The sequence below is a fragment of the Littorina saxatilis genome, linkage group LG12 (genome assembly GCF_037325665.1).
Source record: "Littorina saxatilis isolate snail1 linkage group LG12, US_GU_Lsax_2.0, whole genome shotgun sequence".
NCBI classification, from domain to species: Eukaryota; Metazoa; Mollusca; class Gastropoda; order Littorinimorpha; family Littorinidae; genus Littorina; species Littorina saxatilis.
In genome coordinates this window covers 59,112,392-59,139,675 of record NC_090256.1, presented here as the reverse complement: position 1 = coordinate 59,139,675, position 27,284 = coordinate 59,112,392, and the positions used below count along the sequence as shown (strand labels likewise).

Below are 27,284 nucleotides of genomic sequence, written 5' to 3'. Positions count from 1 at the left end.
TGGGACGCATAGACCCACAATTATATACTGTTCAAAAAAAGAAACGCATAGCTTGTAATATTTGGTTAATTTAGTTATATGGCTACAAGGATATCCACCAAACTGCAGAAAATGTTTATCTGGTCGTCGACCTTTCGTCCATTGCCACAAGTGAGCTCTGCACGTGACGCATGCGTTATCAGTGGCTACAATGTCAAAATTGCTCATTTGGCATGACCACTCGTCATGCTTCAGTGTAATCTCGTGAAACTCGGGGAATATTGAGCTCTCACCATGTCTTCCAAAACCCATAAAAGCGGATTGTTCGCCACAAAGAAATCAGACGACAATTCAGCGACGAAAGATGGCCCGATTGAGCAGAGAAGACCGCCAAATTGCATTGGGTCGTTTACAAGCAGGCCAAAGTCAAAGTGCAATCGCCAGGCACTTCCACGTGTCCCAGAGCACCATCAGTAGACTGTGGGTCAGGTTTCAAGCCACTGGCTCCGTTGCTGACTTGCCACGAGCGGGAAGACCAAGGGCGACAACTGCTGCTCACGACCGCTTCATACGGCTCCGCCACCTCCGGAATCGTTTCCTGTCGGCCTCATCTTCTGTCCAGGCTCTCCCCGGGCCACACCGATTATCGGACCAGACCGTGCGGAACCGCCTGCATGAAGCTGGTTTGAGAGCTCGCAGACCTCACAGAGGAGCTGTCCTCACCCGCCGCCATCGCCAGAATCGAGTGCAGTGGGGCAACCAGCACCTTCGCTGGACCGTCCGGAATCACTGGAGACACGTGTGGTTCAGCGACGAGTCCTACTTCCTGCTCCAGCGACATGATGGTCGGAGGAGGGTCTACCGGAGAGTAAACGAACGTTACGCGCCCAACTGTGTGGATGAGGCACCCGTTCATGGTGGTGGAGGCGTCATGGTGTGGGGGGCGATCAATACCGCTGGAAGGAGCACCCTGGTGCACGTCCAAGGGCGCATAACTGCCCAGCGATACGTGGAGGAAATTCTGCGCCCACACGCCCTTCCTCTTCTGGCTGACCAGGATGCCATATTCCAGCAGGACAACGCTCGCCCGCACACAGCACGACTCACCACCCAGTTCCTCACCGACCACCATGTCCAGGTGCTTCCCTGGCCATCCATGTCGCCAGACATGAACCCGATAGAACACCTCTGGGATGAATTGGACAGACGTGTGCGTAGGCGAGAAGAAGCGCCGGCAAATCACCGCGATCTATTGCAGGCACTTCAGGAGGAGTGGGACACCATCCCACAGCAAGATATCCGGCATCTGATCCAGTCCATGCCCAGAAGGTGCCGGGCAGTTGTTGCTGCTCAAGGCAGTCACACCCCCTACTGACTTGACAGCCTCGGCACCCAATCATATTGATTGACTGATTGATTTGAAGATGCAAATGAACTGTGTGTGCATTCAACTGTGTCCATACCAAATTTCAAACAAATAATCTAAATATTGGATTTTCTGTTAATTTTTTCGAAAAATAAAACAAATTTGGCAAGTAGCAACTATGCGTTTCTTTTTTTGAACAGTATATAATTAAAAAATTAAAAATTAAAAATGTAAAAAGTTAACCAACAAAAGGAGGTCGGAAAACTTCAGCACGTGATAATAAAGATGACGATGATGATGATGATGACGATGATGATGATAATAATGATGATGATGAAGATGAGGCATGAAGAGCATACATATGTGGTTATTCATAAAATAAAATGCTTACTATGCAGGTAATTATAAATACAAGCTGGTAGCAATCGAACATGTAGCAATAGTACAACAAAAATATGTTCAGAACATACAATGCACAGCATATCTTTGACGTAATACTAAGTGTGGTAAATCAAAAGGCGTTAAACTACTCAGACATTAAGTGGTTTTTCACAAATTTTTTAAAACTTTTTAATGACTTTAAGTGCTTGAAGGATGATGGAAGCGAATTCCAAACTGAAGTACCCGAAGAGAGACACAGAGAGAGAGACAGAGACAGAGAGAGGGGGGGGGGGGGGGGGTGTCTCAACATGGTTGATTCGCTAAACTCAAAATAATGTTTAAAAGCAAAAAGGGGAGGAGGGAGAAGTTTACAAAGACTGTTGTAGACATTGAAAATCTAAACTATCCAATATAAGATGAAACTGCGTTCACTGAAGGTGGAGAGAAAGAAAAACAAGTCGCGTAAGGCGAAAATACAATATTTAGTCAAGTAGCTGTCGAACTCACAGAATGAAACTGAACGCAATGCAACGCAGCAAGACCGTATACTCGTAGCATCGTCAGTCCACCGCTCATGGCAAAGGCAGTGAAATTGACAAGAAGAGCGGGGTAGTAGTTGCGCTAAGAAGGATAGCACGCTTTTCTGTACCTCTCTTTGTTTTAACTTTCTGAGCGTGTTTTTAATCCAAACATATCATATCTATATGTTTTTGGAATCAGGAACCGACAAGGAATAAGATGAAAGTGTTTTTAAATTGATTTCGACAATTAAATTTTGATAATAATTTTTATATATTTAATTTTCAGAGCTTGTTTTTAATCCGAATATAACATATTTATATGTTTTTGGAATCAGCAAATAATGGAGAATACGATAAACGTAAATTTGGATCGTTTTATAAATTTTTATTTTTTTTTACAATTTTCAGATTTTTAATGACCAAAGTCATCAATTAATTTTTAAGCCACCAAGCTGAAATGCAATACCGAAGTCCGGGCTTCGTCGAAGATTACTTGACCAAAATTTCAACCAATTTGGTTGAAAAATGAGGGCGTGACAGTGCCGCCTCAACTTTCACGAAAAGCCGGATATGACGTCATCAAAGACATTTATCAAAAAAATGAAAAAAACGTTCGGGGATTTCATACCCAGGAACTCTCATGTCAAATTTCATAAAGATCGGTCTAGTAGTTTAGTCTGAATCGCTCTACACACACACACACACACACACACAGACACACACACACACACGCACATACACCACGACCCTCGTTTCGATTCCCCCTCGATGTTAAAATATTTAGTCAAAACTTGACTAAATATAAAACAAAACTTGACTAAATGTAAAAAAGAGAGACAGAGACAGAGACAGAGACAGAGACACAGAGAGAGACACAGAGAGACAGACAGACAGACAGACAGAGAAAGAGGGACAGACAATGAGAAACAAAGAGAGACAGACAGAAACAGAGACACGTTGTCTCCCACATTGTGCCAGCCAAGTGTTGCTGACGCTGGCTGCACGTCCACCCTTGGCTGCGTGAAAGAGCACCAAGCCAACAACAAAGGCACGAAGGTGAAGGTCCGAGGGTATTGATCGCTCGTTACGGTGTGTCTGTGCGGGATTCCACGCCACACACAGTGACCCCTGTGTTATAACCTCCGCCTACGGTCACACAACGCCACAGTTCTAGCCCTGATTTGTGTCACTTGCAAGTTCTGGATGGATTTGTTATTCTGTGTGTGTGTGTGTGGGTGAGGGGGGGTGGTGTGTGTGTGTGTGTGTGTGTGTGTGTGTGTGTGCAGCCCTGAGAGTCCAACAAATGGTGCACTAGCCTTTGCCTTGTGATTCTGAAAATGTACTAGCCAGAGAGCAAACTTTACTAGCCAAACGTTAACCAACAATTTGTTTCGGCAACTTTACCCGCATTTGTCGAGTAGATGGACATTTCTACTAGCCAGTTATATGTTTCTACTCGCCTTGAGTAAAATACTCGCCACTTTCAGGGCTGTGTGTGTGTGTGTGTGTGTGTGTGTGTGTGAGTGAGAGAAAACAAGATTCTTTCTTGGTGACAGGACCCCCCTACCCCCCTACCCCCTTCCCCATACCACCCCATCCCCTTCCCGACACCTCCCCCAACGCCCTGTGGCGTATGTTAAAATAAACGGGAGTTATAGCGGCTTAACAACACACACATTGGTATTGACTTGACTTATTGATTTCGCAAACGACCTGTACCTATCGATTCGTTTGCCTAACGCCCACTTGTTGAACACTTTGATTTACTACTTTGAGTGTAATATTTATCAATCGCAGAACAGGTACTTTGTTGTTCTTTTGTAAACATTGAACTTCACTCTCAATCAGAATAACCGGCAGTGATTCCCACAGGTACAGAGATGGAAATACAATCAGATGTTTCTCTTCTCTTTCTTTCCTTTTTTTGTCCGACATTTATTTATACACACATCAGAGATCTTTTCCTTAAGATAAAATTGTTTGCCAATTCAGCTTTCCTCTCCCACCAGTTTGGAAGGCTTTGAGAGTAAAAGGCACTTTGCTGTCTGTCGGCCAGGCCATGCATTTTTAATAGAGAGGGGAGCCGGCTTGGTCCAGACGGGGAATTGGGCTTGAAAATGAAGTAGAGTTTTTTTGTTCGGTGTGTTTGTTCATTTGCCTCTGACCGTTTGTTTGTCTGGCTGGTTGGCTGGTTGGCTGGTTGGCTGGCTGACCGTCCTTCTCCGTTCTTCGTCCGTCTGTCTGTCTCTCTTGGTCAACAGAAAATCATTGGGTCAGTCCATGTTACTGTGGATCTTCATGTCAAAATTTCCCTAGGTAACTCAGCTGACTCCGAATGATTGGTCATTTTAAATTGTGATGCGCCAGCGACGCCAGGGCCTGCTGTAATCAATGCACTCTTGCCACGCAGAGCTTTAATATGTATAGACACAGAACTAACCGAAACTCAGCACAACAATTGAATATATATATATTTCAAGGATTTACTGTGCTGCTACTAATCATCGGGCGGAGTCTCGTTTCCTTAGTACAGAGACTTTTGTCAGTGGAAAGAAATCCGAGGTACTCGCCTTAGTCTTGCAATTCCAGAGCATTTCTGCTGAGTAGCAATACGCCGGATTTAGATTTCTAGAGATTAGAAACAGCTTTTTGGTGGTAGTGTCCCTTTCGGGATTTCTTAGGTTTCTCCTGAGACGTTGGGATGACTCTTTAATGACGTTGCCCCTCCCATATAAACTATTACAGATTGGTGAACGAGTTTACGAACTATGTCGGCTTTGACCTTTGTTTTCGAGCCACCGATTGTTGTTGTTGTTGTTGTTGTTGTTGTTGTTGTCGTCGTCGTCGTCGTCGTCGTCCTCCTCCTCCTCCTCCTCCTCCTTCTCCTTCTTCTTCTTCTTCTTCTTCTTCTTCTTGCTGCAAAATATTACCATATAAACATTAACTGTAACCTCTAGCCTGGATACGCTCGAATTACTCTGTAACAGCTTTGTTCTTCAAATGTGAACCGAAAGGCACAGTGCTTCCCGTGAACACGGGTCTTCTCACCATCTCACAACTTCTCACCATCTCACAACTTCTCACCATCTCACAACTTCTCACCATCTCACAACTTCTCACCATCTCACAACTTCTCACCATCTCACAACTTCTCACCATCTCACAACTTCTCACCATCTCACAACTTCTCACCATCTCTCAAACTTTTCACCATCTCACAACTTCTCACCATCTCACAACTTCTCACCATCTCTCAAACTTTTCACCATCTCACAACTTCTCACCATCTCACAACTTCTCACCATCTCACAACTTCTCACCATCTCTCAAACTTCTCACCATCTCACAACTTCTCACCATCTCACAACTTCTCACCATCTCACAACTTTTCACCATCTCACAACTTCTCACCATCTCACATCTGGCCAGGCTTGTTCGTGTAAGAAGAACATCATCCCTGCACAATGAACTCAAGTGTTTCACTTTTAAACACACTTTTGTAACCAGTTGTGAACACTGCGTGCGGTACTATACTATTGTTCTAGCAAAAGTAGCACACATTGTAAACCGTAAAACGCTATTTTATTTGGAGAATAAAAGGTTAATGTTTATATTAAATGAAAAGATTCGTCAACAACAACAACAACAACAACAACAACAATAAAACCTAGTTCTCCGGCGACCCTGGAATTACTCTTTGAAACCATTGTTCTTCCAATATAAATTGGACGCTTTTACACACGCTTTGGGATTTGTTTTTGTGCCACGGCCTTTTTTTAACCAAGCAACAGTATTAGACTACTCAATATTAGGGTTGTGATAATGGCAGTCAACGCGGCAGGAAAGTATGCCAATGACGGATCAAAATTCCCTTGGGAGTTATATCCCGATTCGCAGCTGACATTCACATCATCAGTTATCATGCATGTGACGGTCAGGCAGTATGGGCTATGTGTTTATATGAAGGCGTATACCGAACACCAATTTTTTTTATTTTTATTGAAATGCATAAAGGCAAACTCCTCCCCATGTAAACAGTTCGGCTGACAGTCCCAGATCTAGCCAGCTTTACACACGGGATAAGACCATCTCTCCAATTGGTCTAGTAACATAAATGCACAGCCTGAGTGCTCTCTATGCACAGTTGTGATATTTTATGTGTGAATTAATTCGTCAAAACAATCCAACTCACCACAGCAAGAAGTCAGGGTGTTGCGAATTGGAGGGGTGTCATTGTAGGGGGGGGGAGGGGGGGTGTCTTATTCTATGCAAAAGCCCAGCCGGATCTCAGATGACGGGTCGAACGGATTACATGGGGAGGAGTGTGCCTTTATGACAAAACGTTTTAAAAGTGACCCGTGGACGGGAGAGCTGCCAACACGTTCACAAAAGACCTGACCACTAAAACAGGAGAGCAGGATTTGTTTTCTTTTGGTGACAGACTCACAACACACGCGCACACACACACACACACACACACACACACACACATGCACAAACACACACACACATGCACAAACACACGCACAAATACACACACACACACACACACACACACACACACACACACACACACACACACATGCACAAACACACACACACACGCACACACACACGCACACGGGGAAGGGGGAGTCATTCAGGTGGCAGTCGTCCGGGGGGCAATTATCTTACCATGGTGGGAGGCAGTCCTCGCAGGGGGGATGGCAGTTGTCCCGTGCGCAATTTGCCTGCAAACACTCGTCCGTGTATACCATAAAGTACAGCCATCATAAGTCTCTTGTTCGTTTGTACAGAGCATTGTCTCAGGTTCTCTGATAAATAAACATAGGATTACATGCACTTCAAAAGAAAACTTCTTTCTGAAAATAATTGCTTAAAATTGGGCCGAACAAAAGGAAACGTCCCACAATTATCAGGGCCCATTGGTGAATGAACAGATGACAAAGGTCAGTTGTGGCCTGGAAACGTCCCACAATTATCAGGGCCCATTGGTGAATGACAAGATGACAAAGGTCAGTCGTGGCCTGGAAACGTCCCACAATTATCAGGGCCCATTGGTGAATGACAAGATGACAAAGGTCAGTCGTGGCCTGGAAACGTCCCACAATTATCAGGGCCCATTGGTGAATGAACAGATGACAAAGGTCAGTTGTGGCCTGGAAACGTCCCACAATTATCAGGGCCCATTGGTGAATGAACAGATGACAAAGGTCAGTTGTGGAAACGTCCCATAATTATCAGGGCCCATTGGTGAATGACAAGATGACAAAGGTCAGTTGTGGCCTGGAAACGTCCCACAATTATCAGGGCCCATTGGTGAATGAACAGATGACAAAGGTCAGTCGTGGCCTGGAAACGTCCCACAATTATCAGGGCCCATTGGTGAATGACAAGATGACAAAGGTCAGTCGTGGCCTGGAAACGTCCCACAATTATCAGGGCCCATTGGTGAATGAAAAGATGACAAAGGTCAGTTGTGGAAACGTTAAATCACCGAAAACAACATAACGAAATAGTCAGTCCTACGTCTAACTTTTCGACTTTGTAGAAGACAGACCTTATAATAATTATGATGATCAACGTTGATGAAACGGCCATTGATGGAAAACTACTTATAATGTACAACAATGAGACCATAAACACTGATGAAATACACATTTACTTAATTACATTTCTTCCGGGTAGAGACCATCGTCTTTTTTTGTTTCTTTGTTTTAGCACATCCGCATCATTTATTGAACTTAAGAAGGATCCAACAACAAAAAACGGTTGTTCGATCCACAAAGCGCGTGTTTGTGTTCCACAGTGATGATCAAAACTTTATCATCCGTGCTTTCCACACCTTATGTTTGCTGCCACTTGACTATTGATTTCCTCGGGGGCGCAATTTCGATATTTGCTTATTACGCTGTAGTGTGTGCCTTTGTTTCGCTTGAAGGGGGGGAAGATTTTTTTTTAGCGTCGGTTCTTTTCTGTTTTGTTTTTCTTTGTCACAATTTCGCTATGTCTCTGTCTCAAACTCTCTCTCTCTCTCTCTCTCTCTCTCTCTCTCTCTCTCTCTCTCTCTCTCTCTCTCTCTCTCTCTCTCTCTCTCTCTCTCTTTCTTATTTATTTCTTCTGTAAATGATATCCCCTTGTCTAAAGGGCTTTTAAAGCTGACAATACAACTCAAAGCGTCAAAGCGTCAAGCGTCTCTCTCTCTCTCTCTCTCTCTCTCTCTCTCTCTCTCTCTCTCTCTCTCTCTCTCTCTCTCTCTCTCCCTTTGTATCTCTGTCTCGGACGCTGACTCTCTGTCTCTGTCTATCTCTCTAGATCTGTCTGTCTGTCTGTCTGTCTGTCTGTCTGTCTGTCTGTCTGTCTGTCTCTCTCTCTCTCTCTCTCTCTCTTTGTATCTCTGTCTCGAAAGCTGACTCTCGGTCTCGGTCTCTCTCTCTCTCTCTCTCACTCTAGATCTGTCTGTCTCCCCCTCTCTGTGTGTCTTTCTCTCTCTCTCTTTGTATCTCTGTCTTGGACACTGACTCTCTGTCAATCTGTCTGTCTGTCTGTCTCTGTCTCTCTCTCTCTTGCCCTGTCACGAAGAGATATGAGTTGTGAAATTAATCTGTCCGCCTGTTTGTCTGTCTGTCTGTCTGTCTCCCTCTCTCTGTCTTTTTCTCTGTCTGTCTGTCTCGCCCTCTCTCTGTCGTTGTCTCTGTCTCTGTCTCTGTCTGTCTCTGGTTCTGTCTCTCTCTCTCTCTCTCTCTCTCTCTCTCTCTCTCTCTCTCTCTCTCTGTCTCTCTTGCCCTGTCACGAAGAGATATGAGTTGTGAAATTAATCGATATCATGCGCACTAGTTCTCGCTTGGTCGGTTTTGTCCTTGTTTCTAGCTAATTGTCGCTTGATCAGTATTGGCGTGAATGAAGGCAATGAAGCTTGCGATTCGTCTTCTGACAGGAAGGGGAGGTTTCCTTACATTTAGTGAACTTTGATTTCATGTATTGCGTTAGACCGCAAATCGAGACGATGTGATGGTGTTTTGTGCTTGCGTGGGTGTATGTGTGTGTGTGTGTGGCTGTGACTCTGTGTGTGTGTGTGTGTGTGTGTGTGTGTGTGTGTGTGTGTGTGTGTGTGTGCGTATGTGTGTCCGTGCGTGCGTGCGTGTGCGTGTGTGTCTGTGCGCGCGTACACCCGTCCACAAATGCTAGCTTTGTCGAAATACCACATTGCGCAGACTTTTGGCTTCAAACTTGTTGGAGCACTCACAGGAAGGGTTGTTAGTAAGCCATCTTCAGGACAGTATTGCTAACACGTATATTAGAACTGTCTTTGTGAGATTCGGGCACTAAGCGGCGTTCTATACGGGTAGAAAAATATGTAAGTGTGGACTCTCCCATTTCACGAAGACATTTAGTCAGTTATCGGTCACATTGATAAGAATCAGTCATTGCAGGAACAGGCGAATGTCGGCTGATGCCTGAACATGAGTCGATGAGTTGCTGCTGCAAAGTGAACTGGGATATGTAGTGTGATGTGGTTGTGTGGAACAGCCTTCAGGGACCTAATTAGTTTGGTTAGTGGACTTGGTGGGAGGATTATAACGTCCACGGTATTGCAGGTCAGCTTGACCTGTACTGTCTTTGGGGGGAGGAGGGGGGAGGCCTTCAAGATAAGAACTGCAGGAAGTGTGGATATGTGCTATTTTCATTCATGAGTGGGGAGAACTCTTTTCTTTGCAGATTATAACGTTATTTCAAAAGGTTAATCTTCAAAGAGCAGTAACATTACATCGCTGGCGACAGTAATGGAAAGGGTTAAAAGCAATACAATTCTTTTCATTGAGTATTCCGACTGTCTGCTTTAAAGAGACTGAAGTTCAGCTCCATCATTTACTTTAGCATCAAACTTATGCAACTCTCCTTTCTCAATACGTGTTGGTCGTTTATCTATGCCTTTCAGTAAGTGCTGCCGTCCGAATGTCTTTTTATTGTGCTGAGTGAGCTGTCCGACCAAGTAGATGAGGTGAAGTGTTGAGACGCATTAAGTAGCTTTTCTGACCACACTCTATGATAGGCTGACAGAGCCGAGACCACTGATATTGCCTGAGCTTTGCATAGCGGTTCCCTTCTACAGTTTACTCACTCCAGGGCGAGGAGGCAGACATACACAGGGACCCCGGACTATTGCCTTGATAGAGGTCCCATTCGTCAAACGTTGTTGATTTGGGGATCGTTGCGTTGAGAACAACAGACGTGTCTGTCTGTTAGAACTTTTCTGTAGTTTTGGTTTGCAGGTGCTCGTTCAAGTTTGGCATGAAATATCCTCAGTTGATGATTGACTCAACAATCGTCCTACAGTGTTAAAGTGACATGTTTCAAATGGTGTTTGTTTTGCGATCACACTACAGTTCTGACCCCTCTCTTGCGATCCGGTACTGCAGAATTTGTGTTTAGCTCGAGATTGTTATTCTTTAAAACATTTTGTTATGATTAAACGCTTGAGAGTGATGACGTTGATAATGGGATAATTGATTAGATGAGGATGATTATAAAGATGATGACATGGATTTTCATTTTGGTTTGAGACTACGTGACGCTTATTGATGAGATAATGATGATTACAATGATGATGACATGGGTTTCCATTTTGGTTTGAGACTACGTGACTCTTGAACGTTGCTTCGAAGACGAACAAAAAACGATGACTGGTTAAATTCAAGGATCTAATTTCCTTGGTTTTCTGCCCGCCCTCTTCCCTTCCTTCTGTCCTTCTTTTGAATGGCCAAAAGGAGGTCTTGAGTAAACTAACTTTTAACTTTGAATAACCAATTTCTGACCAAGTCTGATTTGGAAAACGCGGCGTAAATAAATACGGCGTTGTATGCAATAAATAATGCGTCGGTTTAGCAAGTCAAAATCGCACCTAAAAATAGTCTGGAGTTGTCTCAAGTCCTATTCTTTTTGTTCGATGAGCGGTGTTGTATTGGCCGCTCCCAAGACCGGAGATGACTGAAAGCACGCCTCTCATCTGACTTGCAGAGCATTGTCTGGTTTTGATTGTCTGCTGCGAAGACCAGTTGACAAGGGTTGGTATAGGGGTGGGGTGGGAGCTTGAGAGAGGGAGAGAGAGAGAGAGAGAGAGAGAGAGAGAGAGAGAGAGAGAGAGAGAGAGAGAGAGAGAGAGAGAGAGAGAGAGAGAGTCTAAATATAGACAGCGGGAAGCGAGAGCTTGAACAAAACCTGTTTCATGGCACCTGAAATAGAATAGTCAATCTGTTTAGCACAAAAAAATGCCATCAGAAGGCATTTTTATATAGCAATCTGAAATTTGCTGTGATGATACCTAACACCATGCTGAATATAAAAAATGGTAGCAGCCAATCTTGAACACTCTAATTTAGACAGGGCTGTGTCCGCAATCTAGGTCATACCCTTAGAATGCTCGTATTTCTAATCAAGAGCACAGGTTATTACTTTTTGTACACGTTTGATGCTAATACAGCTTTAACAATGATAAGAGGTAAACATTTACTTCACACAGATAACAAGATTTAAGAATACAATTTTAAGTGTCTGGCCTGACCCCATAAAAATCTAACCCCCCCGGGCCCCCCCCCCAAAAAAAAAAAAAATTTTTTTTTTTTTTTTAATGAGTTCGACTTTCACAAACAAGTTGAGTATGAATTTTCACACTCGTTAGGACAAAATAAAATATTTTATAGCTCTTACCCAGTCAGATCTCTCTTAACTCTACAAGGACTGAGCATGACGTACATCTGTTTTCACTCACCCGAGTATGCAGTTAATCCTGATGACAATCCCCACCACAGCCACAAAGCGCAGTACACTTCAGATGCACTGATGCACACTTACAGCGGCCTCTGCACACTTTCTTGCAACCACACTTTATGAGTTCGTAGCAGGCATCCTGGGCCTGACACAGTGTCATCCACACAGGCTGCCAGAGCTGGCCTTCCTTTTTCCATCCATACTCAGAAGGAGAAGGAAGCTCCGGAGTTTTTTCAAGGCACTGGCTCCACACGCGTCCTTGAAAAGCTGCTCGGAGGACATGTTGCCTGAGAGCATCAGATGTTGGTGGAATGAACTCGATGGATCTGTTCCGCTGAGAAAAGAGTTTTTCTCGTGCCTCGTTCACTTTCAAACAAGAGCTGCTGCGGTCATACATCAAGACCACAAAACGTTCTATGATTTCAAAGGTTGAAGCAGTCACTTGCTCGCTGCAGGATGCGATCTGAAGAAATGCTTTTGTGACTTCAGGATACACGCTCCACGTCTGCCATCCCTTAGCTTTTCCGTGCCCTGCAAAGAAAGAAACCGTATCACACCCCGTAAGGGCGTGGAATACTGGTAACGACGTGCACTTGTCCGGGCCTAAAGCTGACGCAATTTCGTGCGCTGGGATGTTCCTGAAATGCTTCCCAGTTCCAAACGCCACCCACATCTCCTCTGCTTGAAGTTTACGTGCAACGGAGACGGCAAGTACGATGACGTCAGTGTCTGCAGTCCTGATGATGATCCTTGTTTGGCCTTGTTTGACACAGTCCGCAGCATGCAGAAAGAGCCTCATGCGTGCAAGGCTCCAAGCCTTCGGTTGTGTAACTGTTATTAGAGCAAACAACTTTCTCGTTAGAAGTGCTCACAATCAGTTTTCCGGGATCAACCACACATCTCGAAATTTCTTTTGCTAGAAACTGGAAGAGCTCTTCTTTGTTTGCGTTGTTGCGTAGGAAGCCTTTCCAGTTTGTAGGAATTGGTGCTGCACCTGAGACTCTCCTGCGCTGTCCCTGGCCTCTTTTCTGTCTTGTTGCTGTCTTCAGGCTGTCTGCGCAGTAAACATCCCAGACAACATCAACTCGCTGTACACTGCTCAGTTGCTGTAAAATGTAAGGCATGAAAACCGTTTCACTGTAGTCGTGAAATGTCCTGCACAGCTTTGGAGACAACATCTGAATAATGAAAGCACCATCAAGGATCTTTGCAGAATGATTAGTGATGTCTTGGCATTGGGTTTCAACGCCCAGAAGTAGCGTGTCGTTGTGGACAGGAGTCAGCTCTGCGTCAAGAAGCTCATCAAGAACGTTGAGCTCTTCCTCAGTGGGCATGACGACTTCAGGGATACTTTCTGTGACATCGTCATACAGCAAGCGGTCATCTTCAGCAGAAGCATACTCCCCCATTGATGCACAACGCTCGAGGCAGGCAAGTAAATCAGACTTTTTACTAGACCTCATTTCTGACAGCTTGGCAAGAGAAGGGGGGAAGGGTTGATTTTCATGTCTGAAAAACTCTTCCATGTTTCCTTGTCTTACCTGGCAGGCTATATATAACCTTGAAAACAGAGAACAGTCAGTTTTCAGTAATGCTGTGGCTTTTTGTGTCTTCTTTTCACGTGAAAAGACACGAAGTTTGTTTCTGCGAACTGTGTCTTTGATGCTTTTTGTTTTCTGCACAAACCTTTCTTCTGTGAATTCCTGGTACTGCTGGAGCCCACGAGCAACAACATCTTGAACTGCACTGGCTGACATGTCATCTACAATGTCTTTTGTGTCAAGTGCAATCAGGCACTTTCCGTCTTCTTCAAATGGGTTTCCAACATCTTCAAAGGCACGCACGAGCGCTTCGACATCCTGTTTGAAGGCTTTCTGCAGTGACGGTACTTGTTCGTGGTGGTCTGTGGCCTCGCTCTTTGAGGTAGACATCTCATGCTCAAAATTGCTGACTAAACGTGCAATTTCAGGACCTGCTGTCACCCACCGCCGCAAAGCTCCTGGATTGTTGGTTAGTCCCACAGCACCACCGTCACCCTTCACTGTTGCATTGCACTGTTCATGGGCATGATCCAAAGCTATTGCAGAGAAAGGGCGTTTTGTTTTCTTGACGGTGAAAGCTCCACAACAGAAAGCTTGATGAACACAAGGATGTCGCCTCCTCATTTCAAACAGATCTCGGAGATGCACAGAGACCCAGCGTGCATAGTGCACATGGTCAAGAGAAAAAACCATGGCATGAGACTGGTGAGGGCTTCGATGAACTGTTCGAAGTCTGATGTTCTGAGTGCGTGGATGACCTGCAGCACAGAGAGTTCCAGATCTAGGACCAACCCCCAAAAGGCAAACATTGGTTGTTCTTTACTTGTCTCAAGGCACCACTGTTCAAAGTCTGATCTGGCATTTTCTGTGGCTTTCTGTTTCTCAAATGCTTTGTGTTGGAGAATGTAGAGTGCTGCAGCAGTTGTTTGGTGGGCAAGTCGTGTTCTTAGGACATGGGAAACCTTGAGAAGTGAGTCAGCAACACCTCCTCTGACAATTCCAGTTTTGACATGCGGAACACAGGGGCTGTTGTTTCGTCATGTTCAAAACTCTGGATATATGACACCAGCTCAGCAAAAGCAATGCCATGACAAACAGAACTGTTGCTCTGGTCACAGTTCAGTTCCTTTTCGTATTTATTGGCACGATTGTACAGGGAAATCAAACATTTCAGATGATATTGTGAATCTGTAGCAATCATATCTCCAGCAGCAAGCTTTTTAAGCAAGTCCTTGTCTTGAAGAAGGTTAGCTGCATGTCTCACCTTATAGTCCAGTCCAAATGTTGCTGCGCTGTACAACTTGCCAGAGCTCTCATTACAAAAGAAACAACTATCTTTGAATGACGCCGGAGTGCCAGCAGATCGTCTTGTTTTGGCTGAGCTGCAGGTGGGTGCTCTGTCCTCTGCCTGCCGTTTCTCAGCTTTCTTTTGAAGTCTTTCCAAACTTCGCCTGCCCATTTTTTCTCTGCAAGACTTATGCCACGATGCACTATTTTTCTGAACAGTCTCTTTAATCCCAGATCCATCATCTAGTTGAGATACCCCCACAGTTACAGGAAGGTCAAAACCGCATGCAAGAAACTGTTGGACATTTTCAGCAAACAAAGTGTATCCTTCGCCACTCCTTGTTCCCAGACCCGGAGGTCTGGGTTATGCGGAGGCATTTGCCTGTGTGAACGGTGACATTCCGGAACTAGTTTTAGCGCCATTTTGTTGTGAAATACGTCATCAGTTTGTGTACACAGAAAGTTGTGACATCAACATTGTTCATCTGTAGAAAGTTGTGAAAGGCAAAATTGGTCATCACAGAGTTTGTGTAACACAGGAAGTTGTGAAATACGTCACCGCAAAATTGTTCAACAAAAACATCATAGGTCGCATTGTGCAGGGTCAACTGCAACAAACTCAAACCGAGCCATTCATATCTTGCTGTATTTGAGTGACTTATATACCGACATTTTTATTTCTTATTTTCAGCACAGGTGTAGGAAAAATCATGAATCAAAATGTTATTTATTTTCTAATTTAACATTTTTTTTTACAAATATGACCATGGTCTTTTAAACATACAGTGACATTAAACATTGTTATGTTAAAAAAAAGAAAAAAGAAAAAAAGCTTTTGTGCACAAATCAGAAAATACATTGTACATTTTACCTACAGGCCAAACAGTGTCCGTGGCGGCAAAGGACCTATATTTTTAGATCAGTCACTGTGGCAAGTTGTCAAGAACGTTAACAGGCGCTTGCATTTGGATGTGTCCACTGATAGTAGGTTTGGTTGTGATCATGATGATGATCAATCAGATTAATGTAGGAATAAAAATGTATGACAGTTTGGTATGATGCCATGTAATTCACATATGCTGAAATATGATATTATACATCATATAATATTAATATGGCTGTTGCCATGACCATGAACCCCAAGAAAGGTTTAATGTTATGTAAAATCAAAATACCAAAATCAAGCACCTATTACACGGCTGTTCCCAGCTTACGATTAAGTTGGCAGCTAAATAGGTCATGACCCTCGGTCACCTGTATTTCGGTCCCTGCTGCCAACGCTACAGCGCGCGAGCAACGAAAAGCAGTCTCGCCCCGCGCAATACTACCGCATAATGCGTAACGCAAGTGTGTCAAATGTGACCACCCCTTTTATGATAGCAAAGAGGGCAAAGGTGCCCCGTATGATTTCCGTTCTTTTCTGTGGAAAAAAAAGCAGGTGTGTGGATGGATCGTGTCGCAATTCCGTTGCGTTCACGATACCACCCTACGTCTGCGGGATTTGATTTGGTTGTTTAATTGAGGAGACGTTTTTCGGGGAGTCTTGTACGTTGTAAAGTTTCATATGTGTCGGTGATTGTTTGACCACACGCGCACATTCAGGAATCGGCGGAAATCGACATTTTTTGGCCTCGGACATACGTACAGGGTTGCTCGCGCACCAACGCACACCGTGCACACGATCGACCCCCGTCCCCCACCCCCACCCCCACATAAATACATAGCGCATAGTGCTTTTTGTTATGCGCTATAGAAATCTCCTTAATAAATAAAATAAATAAATAAATAAATAAAATACACATGGTGACATACTCTGTCAGTGATACTCTATCTCTGTCTGGCTGGCTGGCTGGCTGTCTCTCTCTCTCTCTCTCTCTCTCTCTCTCTCTCTCTCTCTCTCTCTCTCTCTCTCTCTCTCTCTCTCTCTCTCTCTCTCTCTCTCTCTCTCTCTCTTGTATGCTTCTTTAGTTTTTTTTTACATTTAGTCAAGTTTTGACTAAATGTTTTAACGTAGAGGGGGGAATCGAGACGAGGGTCGTGGTGTATGTGCGTGTGTGTGTGTGTGTGTGTGTCTGTCTGTCTGTCTGTCTGTCTGTGTGTGTGTGTGTGTAGAGCGATTCAGACTAAACTACTGGACCGATCTTTATGAAATATGACATGAGAGTTCCTGGGTATGATATCCCCAGACGTGTTTTTCATTTTTTACATTTAGTCAAGTTATGTGTATGTAAGTTTCTATTTGTGTCCCCAGAATAAGTTTCTATTTGGGACATGAAGTGGTTATGCGCTAAGAAGTCAAGTTATGACTAAATGTTTTAACATAGAGGGGGGAATCGAGACGAGGGTCGTGGTGTGTGTGTGTGTGTGTGTGTGTGTGTGTGTGTGTGCGTGCGTGCGTGTAGAGCGATTCAGACCAAACTACTGGACCGATCTTTATGAAATTTGACATGAGAGTTCCTGGGTATGATATCCCCATACGTTTTTTTCATTTTTTTGATAAATGTCTTTGATGACGTCATATCCGGCTTTTCGTGAAAGTTGAGGCGGCACTGTCACGCTCTCATTTTTTAACCAAAATGGTTGAAATTTTGGTCAAGTAATGTTCGACGAAGCCCGGACTTCGGTATTGCATTTCAGCTTGGTGGCTTAAAATTTAATTAATGACTTTGGTCATTAAAAATCTGAAAATTGTAAAAAAAAAAATCTTTTTTTATAAAACGATTAAAATTTACGTTCAGCGTATTCTCCATCATTTTCTGATTCCAAAAACATATAAATATGTTATATTTGGATTAAAAACAAGCTCTAAAAATTAAATAGCCCCCTGTCGATATTTATCGACTAGGCCAAAAAAAAATTAGGTGTGGTTACGGTAACATAGCCCCAAAAAATAGGGTAGGTAGGTAGGCAATCACTTTTTTTTTTAAAACTTTTTTTTCTAATGTGTACAAATTAAACCTACTTGACAGGGAAATAAGTGTGCGACACGGGCGCTTTCGCTTTCATTGTGTTTTTTGCACTCGTTTTTTTTGTTTTTTTTGTTTTTGTTTTGACAAATGTAATAAAAAGTTATAGGATCGGCCCCTAAAAATAGGGTAGGTCGGGTTACCGTAACCACACCTATTTTTTTTTAGGCCCTAAGTTCCTTTGTGTTGCATTGTTGTGCAAGATGACTGAGTGTGTGCAAGAAACCACTTTGACCATTCACCTAAAAATTACATGAAGGAACGTCTGGGAACCTGCTGATTTGAATCAGCAAATTTTCTTGTACACACTGCTGGGCAGTTCAGATGTTCTGTTGTCTTGTTCTGACAGAAAATGCATTGATTCCAGTCAACAACAGGTGACTGTGAAGTTGAGGGTTCACAAAATGGATCAACATCTTTGTAGTCTTTCGCCATATTGTTCCTGCAGAAAAAAAGTTAATGTAACTTAATAGTTTTTCTCAAATATGGTGTAAGCCTTTTCTGAGAGCAAAAGGGTCTTTTAACAAACAAACAAAAACCAAAAAAATATATACAAGATTTTTTTTCAAACGCACTCCGTTTATAGAAGACAGAACTGCTCCTAAAAACTGAAAAACAAAAATAAATAAATAAACAATGAAAGACGAACGTTGACACTGAAAGCCGTAGGGTCTGGGAAGCAAAACCAACTGTTTTTTCAGTATAATATGCTATCCTTACCAAAAAAACAAAGCTGTTTTGTGACCTTGCTCTCTTCTCAATATGTCAAAAGTCGCGTACCATACTTTTTCACTCGGCGACCAAATAATTGCATGCACCGACACTTGCATTTTCCTACGCATCATGAAAAAAAACCCGCATGCATTTTCAAAGTGAAGTAAAGGTACTACAATAAAACAAAATTTTAAACAAACGTCACTTACCATATGTGTAGTTTGTCGCAAAAGGATGATGCAGCGATTCAACTGACACGCCGGTTCGGCAGTCCAGCGGTGTACGTGTGTTACGGCAAAGCACGCGCGATTCGACGCGACAGAATATCGCTACACTGCTCTGTTTTTCCATTCTAACCTTGCTTTGGCAGGAGTCGTGTGTGTTATCTACACAATAGCTGACTGATGAGTGACATTTGCCTACATGAGCGTTGTAATGACGTGTCAAATCATGGGATGCGTCTGCTCTCAAAAACCAAAACATTGGCGGCACATTGATGGTCAGCCATCAGTGCCGCAACTTCATCGCGTGTTTTTTAAGGGTGGATTACACCCAAAGTAGGACTCTACAAGGTGGCTGCTACCAGTTTTTATACCAAACTAAGTACACTTTATCGTTTTTTCAAAAAAATACATTGCTATAAAGATTGTCATACTGAATGTAAGGAACAGATTGACTAGAATGATCATCGCAAGCTGAAGTATATGTTAAATGATGTGTATTCCTTATTCTCCAAGGCACTCTACATGCTCAGGGCTTACCAGGGGCAGAGAACTGGGCATCACGTTGCATACGACTCGAGAATAGACGATTTTGTTTTGAAATAACTGGGGTTTTATGGGTTGTGAAAGAGTGAAAACCCTTGCTGTTTCTCGGAAAAATAAATTCAACCTTGCCCCTGTCTACGTGTTTCAGACACACCCCTTGCTTGTGATTGGCCCCTCCAATGACAATGTTTGCCCTAGTAAAAGCAAGGGCATTCACTCTTTCACAAACCATACAACCCCGACAACGTTATTTTCGGAATTTGTCTATTTTTGTCCATTGGCTGTCTTATGCCAGCATAGTTGTGCCAAAAGTGAACAGTACTCATTTCACCGTTACTTAGGTCGTTTTTGGCTCACGTAAGTGTAGCCTATGCGATGCTAACTTTTGTCTGTCTGTGCGTGCGTGCGTGCGTGCGTGCGTATGTATGTATGTATGTATGTATGTATGTATGTATGTATGTCTGTGGTAGAAACTTTAACATTTGACTGAACACCGAAATACTAATTTTACCTGGTTATTATTCAAGCAACAGCTTCAAAGTATTGAAGCAATGATCAACATTTCGTCGGCACGTATGTAGTTAAAGTGTGTATCCAAAGAAAACGGGTGGTGGGTTGTTTTTTTTGGGGGGGTGGGGAGGGGGAGGGGAGGGGTAAAAACAGCTGACTGGTTTGTGTCGTGTGTGGTATGTAAATCAGGTCAAGGGTCAAGGTTAGGTCAGATCGCGTGAAGGATTGTGGTATAGATACAGTTATCACCGAGCTGCAGTTCGCCGATTCGGAGAAGACGACTCATGATTTCACATTATTCGGTTTCGTAGTTCCAGAAAAATAGATAAAGAAGATACCAAAGGAGCGTGTTTCCAGTGTCTGCGCGAGGAAGCGCTGTCGAAAGCGCAGTGTCGATCTGGCTGTTGTGTTTGTGGGTTTACGTACAGAGAGGCGGAGACATAGTGTTGGTTCGGCCATGCTTTAATATCAAGAACCTCAACTCTTGTCCTATTCATACGGAGTGCTGTCCCTTGGACCTTTAGCTAATAGACTCACTCTAATGGAGCTATCTCTAAATGGAACATGATATGCTTGCCTAGCAATATACATGACATCCTCTCTTTTACAAATAAGAAAATACTTCTAGTCATTTTCTTCAACTTGAATGTACATCTAGATTTTGAATCTTTATCTTTTACTAAATTATGTGGGCCTTCATTTATTTTCTTTTATTTAACACTTAGAACAGAAACAAAACTTTTATACTAACAATTTCAGCATTCATACTGACAATGGATTTGTTACACATTCACACTCTGGTTACTATTCTATAATGTTTACCTACATCACCTAAAGATGGACAATGTTTTGCACTCCAATAAACATAATAAAATCTTCAAGACATTATCATTGTGTCTGCATGTTTATATGATGTGAATGTTGTTTTGACATGTGTTACAAACATCTTGTACATAGTCATTGTTTCAAACATTGCGTGAATGAATCTTCTGTTCATTTAGTGTCTCTGAGCAATTGAAAATAAAATCTGTCTTCAAACATTCTTTATCTCCAGCATACATTCTTATTCATATTCTGAATCTTCAATACTGTAAATCATAATCAATAAAAAATACAACTGAACTATTCATAACTTTCTGAAATTAAAATAGTACCATTACTCTGGTTATCATTCTCTGCTGTCTACTCTAGCATACTTTCATCATCATTACTGTCAGCTGTACCTACTCAGTTCATGTGTACTCATCACTGTATTTCTTGGGTTGTTTGACAACTCTTCCGGATCTGGTTGTTACTACACTGTCTTTGTTTTCAACCATGTTCTTGTCATCAGTTTGTACTGGAATCTGTTCAGTTCCTATTTTCTTTTCTTTTTCTTTCTGATTTGAGTCTTTCACATTCTGATCAGTAGTTGGTATGGTAACTGTTCTGTTGGAATCACTGTCTCTGGATGCTACCTTTGTTGGTCTGAGCATTTTGCGGTTTCTTCTGTACTCTACATTCTGTTCATCTCTGACTACATAGGATCTTGGTGTAGAATGAGGAGTAACTACTTCTGCTTTCTTCCATCTGTTACCAAACTGCATCATGACTGGATCTCCTGCTCTGAGTTTTGTCAAATTGCCACTGGCTTTTCTGTCAAAGTACTCTTTCTGCTTCTCCTGACGAGCAATCAAATCTTTGTGATTCTTCTTGTTCTGCTGTTTTCCTGGTTTCAACAGTTCTGCTCTTGTTGGGAGTGTTGTTTTCAGTTTTCTGCCTAGAAACAATTCTGCAGGTGATTTTCCTGTGTCTAATGGTGTGTTTCTGTAGTCTAGGAGTGATCTGTGAGGATCTTTGGATTTTTTCATCAGATTCTTCACTGTTTGGACCATTCTTTCTGCTTGACCGTTACCTTGAGGGTGGTAAGGGCTTGTGGTGGTATGTTTGATTTCATACTCTTTCATGAACTCTGCGAATTCAGCACTTGCAAACTGTGGTCCGTTGTCTGTGATCAACTCATCTACTATTCCAAATCTTGCAAACTGACTTTTCATGTGGCCAACGACTGTTTTGGTGTTGAGACTGTTCAGTGTAATGACTTCTGGCCATTTGGAGTAGTAATCTACTATTATCAAATAGTGTGTCTTGTTCAGCTCGAACAAATCTGCTGCGATCTTTGCCCATGGTCTATCTGGAATGTCCATTGGTATCATTGGTTCTTTGGGGTTAGCTCTGGAGTTTTCTGCGCAAACTCTACATGCTGTGACCATGTCTTCAATCTGTGACGACATACCTATCCAGAATACCAATTCTCTGGCCATGCTCTTGCATTTCACTATGCCTAAATGTGATGAATGAATTCTTTGCAGCTGATCTACTTGAAGCTTCTTGGGAATGACTAATCTGAGCCCTCTGAAAATCAGACCGTCTGTGTATGTAAGCTCATCTCGGAATGACCAATAAGCTCTAACTGATTCTGGAACATCTCTTCTGTTCTCTGGGAAACCCTTCAAGATGACTTTTTTGAGTTCTGTCAGTTCTACGTCATTTGCTGTTTCTCTCTGAAATTCTGCGTATTTCTCATCTGAGATGGGCAAGTGTGACCTTGGGTTGATAGCATTGATTTCTTTCTCTGGAATCAACTGTTCTTTTGTTTCTGGGAGGTACGATCTGCTGAGCGTATCTGCGACGTACATTTCTTTCCCGGGTTTGTACTTCACCTTGAGGTCATACTTCTGTAGCTGCAACATGAATCTCTGCAGACGAACAGGTGCTTTGTGTAGTGGTTTTGTAAAGATGGACTGCAATGGTTTGTGATCAGTCTCTACTTCTACCGTTCTACCATACACATATGTGTGAAATTTCTCACATCCGTACACTACTGCAAGTGTTTCCTTCTCTATCTGCGCATAGTTCTGTTGTGTCTTTGTCAGTGCCCTTGACCCGTACGCGATCGGCTGACCTTCCTGCATGAGGCAACAACCTAACCCTGTGGATGACGCATCAACTGATAGTGTCAGAGGTTTTGCTGGGTCATAGTACCTCAGTACTGGTGCTTCCGTCACTAGCTTCTTCAGCTTCTTGAAACTCTCTTCCTCTGTCTTTGTCCACTTCCACACTGCATCTTTCTCTGTCAGTTTTCTGAGTGGTTTGCTCACATCTGCCAAGTTGGGTAAGAACTTTCCTAAGTACTGAATGAACCCTAGGAACGTCATCAGTTCTTTCTTGTTTTGAGGACTGCTCATCTTCTGAACTGCTCTGATCTTCTCTGGATCTGCTTTCAGACCTTCACCTGACAGTATGTGCCCTACATACGAGATTTCTGACTTGTGAAACTCGCACTTTGAGTCGTTGAACGTGAGACCGTACGACTTTGCTTTCTCCATGACTTTCTTCAGTCGTTTGTCATGCTCTTTCGTGTTGGATCCCGACACGACAACATCATCCATGACAGCTTCTGCGCCTTCTATGTCTTCTACCATCTGAGACATGACTCTCTGAAATATTTCACTAGCTGAAACTATTCCAAAAGGTAACCTGAGAAATCTATATCTCCCCCATGGTGTGTTGAATGTACACAGCTTGGAACTCTCTTCGTCCAACTTGAGCTGCCAATAACCAGATGTTGCATCTAGTTTAGAGAAAACTTTTGCTCCTGGCATGTTCTGAACAACTTCTTCTATCGTCTTCATTGGATAGTGTTCTCTCTTGATAGCTTTGTTCAGATCTCGTGGATCTATGCAGATTCTTGTTTTCTTTGACGTTTCTACCACTACCATACTGTTCACCCAGTCAGTAGGTTCTTCTTGTCTTGTGATAACGCCTTCCTTTTCCATACGTTTCAGTTCACTTTTAACTTTCTTGTGTAGTGCAACTGGTATCTTTCTGGGTGCGTGTACTACTGGCTGTACATCTGGGTCAACTTTGAGATGAACCTCTCCTGGGAGACAACCTAAACCTTCAAAAGAATCTGGGTATTCTCCTTTAACATCTAGCTGAGGGTGATCTCCTTTAACCTCTTGCGTCATGCTTGACTGCACTGTGTCTACTCTCTGGATCAGTCCTAATCTCTGACAAGCTTCCAGACCAAGTATCGCTGTACTATCCATCTCTGTGACATAGAATTTCACTTCATGCTCTTCTTTCTTGAACTTGCATGTCAGTTTCGTCGAACCTAGTGTCTTGATGTTATGGCCTGAATATGACGTAAGTTTGACCTTTGACTTCTCCAGTCTCTTTCCTTTGAAAGATTTGAACGTTTTCTCAGAAATGACATTGCATTTTGCTCCAGTATCTAACTGAAAATTGACTGTTTTCTCTTCTACTTCCAGTTTCTGAAACCATCCGGAATCCACTGTATTCATTTCTGCAGTGCCGATTGTACCTAACGAGTACGCTTGCACTTCATCCTCTGTGTCGCTACTGTCACTATCGTCCAGTGTGTGTACTTTGTTTCTTCTCTTTGAGCTGTGTGTTTGCTCTGTTCTGGCCCTACACATGCTCGCAAAGTGGTTTGGTTTCATGCATTTTCTGCATTCTTTTCCTATCGCAGGACATTGCGCATCTTGTGTGTGCTTCATGCCACACCTACCGCATTTCTTCTGTGCCGTAGCTCTGTGTTCGCTAGGTGCATGTGTACCTTTGTTCTTGTCGCAGCTGCGTGACGTCTTTTGTGCATTCGTTCTCTCTCTATGCCTAACTGCATGAACGGCTGCTTCAGCTGACAAATTCATTTCTTTCAGCTGTTTCACTGACATTTCATCCACTCTGGCTATCTCAATAGCTTTCTCTAGAGTCAGATCTTTCCCAATATCAATGAGTTTCTCACGCACTTTGTCTGATTTTGTTCCGAACACTATTCTGTCTCTCACTACCTCATCTTCTTTGTCTCCGTACTCGCATTCTTTCACAAGCAACTTCAGTTCTGTTACAAACTGTTCACACGTTTCATCTGGTGCCTGTACCTTGCTGTGAAATTTGTACCTTGCAAAGATTGGGTTTGATTTGGGCTGAACGTAGGCTTTGAAACCATCGTAGTAGTTCTGCAACTTTTTCTGCTGCTCATCACTCAATGTCCAGGTTGAGAAGATTTTCCTACCCTTCTCTCCAACCCATAACATTAGATAGGAACATTTTTCTTCTTCTGACTTGGCTTTCAGTGGTCCCTTGAACATGAAAGACACGTGATCTTTGAAAGAATTCCATTCCCCCACTAGATCTCTTGCTTCCCAATTGAATCTTGGACAGCTACCAGTTCCCTCCATAGTCTAATATTATGCTTGAGTGACTTATCTTTCAGTCCAAACGTTCTTGACAAGCTCCACTTCTGGTCACCATGTTGTATTTGTGGGTTTATGTACAGAGAGGCGGAGACATAGTGTTGGTTCGGCCATGATTTATTATCAAGAACCTCAACTCTTGTCCTATTCATACGGAGTGCTGTCCCTTGGACCTTTAGCTAATAGACTCACTCTAATGGAGCTATCTCTAAATGGAACATGATATGCTTGCCTAGCAATATACATGACACAGGCCATCTGGCAGTCGTGTCCCCGTAACTGCGTAAGTAAGCTACAGACAGACAGATCTAGATCTAGTGTCTCGCACTCTTGCACCGTGTCACCCATGCCAAAGAAACTACAATAGGCTTACTGTGTGTGTGTATGTGTGACGGAGTGATTGAGTTTGTGTTACTGTTTGTCGATTTCTTACGTGAGCCTTGAAGGCTTCGCCTCTTGTTACTTTTGGCGCTAGTTTGTCTGCCGTCATACCATATCTCCCCGTTTTACGCAAGTCCAGCGAACATTGAACAGAGAGACCAGTGGAGTACATTGGAGCGGTTGATTGGCACTGGATGACCGTCACACGTGTCTGACGGCCAGCAGACAAGGACCGGGGGCAAGTCGCTTAGGTGCCTCTCTGTATAGACACAAGGGCGTAAGGTCCACGGGGAAGTGGAGGGAACAAATACTGTGGGCCTCTTCGGTGCTTTCGATGGGCATAGTGCTCAATCACTTGTTAAACCGTTATATCTGCGGTGAGGAAGAGGGAGGGGTAGGCTTGGGAGAGAGAGAGAGAGAGAGAGAGAGAGAGAGAGAGAGAGAGAGAGAGGGAGAGAGGAGAGAGAAGAGAGAGAGAGAGAGAGAAGGAGAGAGAGAGAGAGAGAGAGAGAAGAGAGAGAGAAGAGAAAGAGAGCGAGAGAGAGAGAGAGAGAGAGAGAGAGAGAGAGAGAGAGAGAGAGAGAGAGAGAGAGAGAGTTGAGATAAGCTTGTTTGGTGCGGGGCTCAAAATGGAGTTGATAGTGCCGATTTGCCAGGAGAAACTGAGTTAAAAGAGGCACTTATTGTGGTGTTAAATGTATCCACATCGTGGTGGACAGCCAGACATTAAAAGCAATCGATACGAGGTGAAAATGATCCTGGTACCATGACATCGAAGACTACAGTTACAACTGTCTTTAATGACACTATATATTTGCAATACTCTGATGTGTGCGTGTGTGTGTGTGTGTGTGTGTGTGTAAGAGGGGAGGAAGAGATCGAGAGAGGCAGGCAGACAGACATCAGCTGATAAGAACATCCACACACTGACAAAAAAAACCAACCTAGCCTCCCTCGAAGCCCCCAGCAGAGACAGAAAGAGGGGGAGTGGGTATCATCATGATGATCTGTGTGGAGGTGGGGGGTGTAATGGCGAGGGATTCAGTATTATCAGAAGAAACTGTTAGCAAGCAGGCAAGGGGGGGGGGGGGGGTATCATCAGAATGGGCGATTGAGCCGAGGGAACAGAAATCAATGTGAAGTGTGATTTAGCGGCAGTGTTTCAACCCACACTTACCTTGATCCCCACAGGGCAGGGATGCATTTTCATGCATGAGGTGCCACTGTACGATTGTTTGCATCTTCTTTACATATACGTTCAGGTTTGCGGCCGAATGGGAGAAGGGATTGGGGTGGAAGATTTTGAGCGTGTTTTTGTTTGGTTTTGTTGGTCTTGATGGTGATGTGCGTTGGTATCCGTTTGGATACATGTACAATTAGATTATTCTTCAGAGCTGGGTTACATTTTGTGACGTGCATTCTCACGCCTTTAAATGATTACAATGTGTATTAAATGGCAACAAGAATGTATTCTCTTTGGTTTTGTTATTGATACTCCAGCTAGATTATCAATACAGGCATTCAACAAAAAACATCATGTATATTTTTGTCTTTCTTTATGTTATTATTTAAATCCATGTCACATCCTCTGTTGTCCATGTTATGCTAGGGATGTATTTTGAAATGCTTGTAATGTACTGAACGCAGTCAATCTAGATGTGCAAGTATTTTTATTTTTTTCTTAGCAGGGCAAGATTTTATTTTCAAGCAGGATTTTATAATGAAATCAATTTGTATGGATAACATTTCTCAGGTAAATAAAGAAATATCACCCTCGTAAGATGGTTGCCACTGATACACATGTACAGCTCTGGAGAATAACCCGTATGTGTGTGTGTGTGT

The 27,284-nt window shown here is 43.2% G+C and overlaps 1 protein-coding gene across 1 annotated transcript in view; it reads left to right on the top strand.

The window, feature by feature from the left end:
* The window catches only part of LOC138983149 (uncharacterized), a 242,506-nt gene that overhangs the window by 36,526 nt on the left and 178,696 nt on the right, over nucleotides 1-27,284 (top strand). The window lies entirely within an intron of this gene.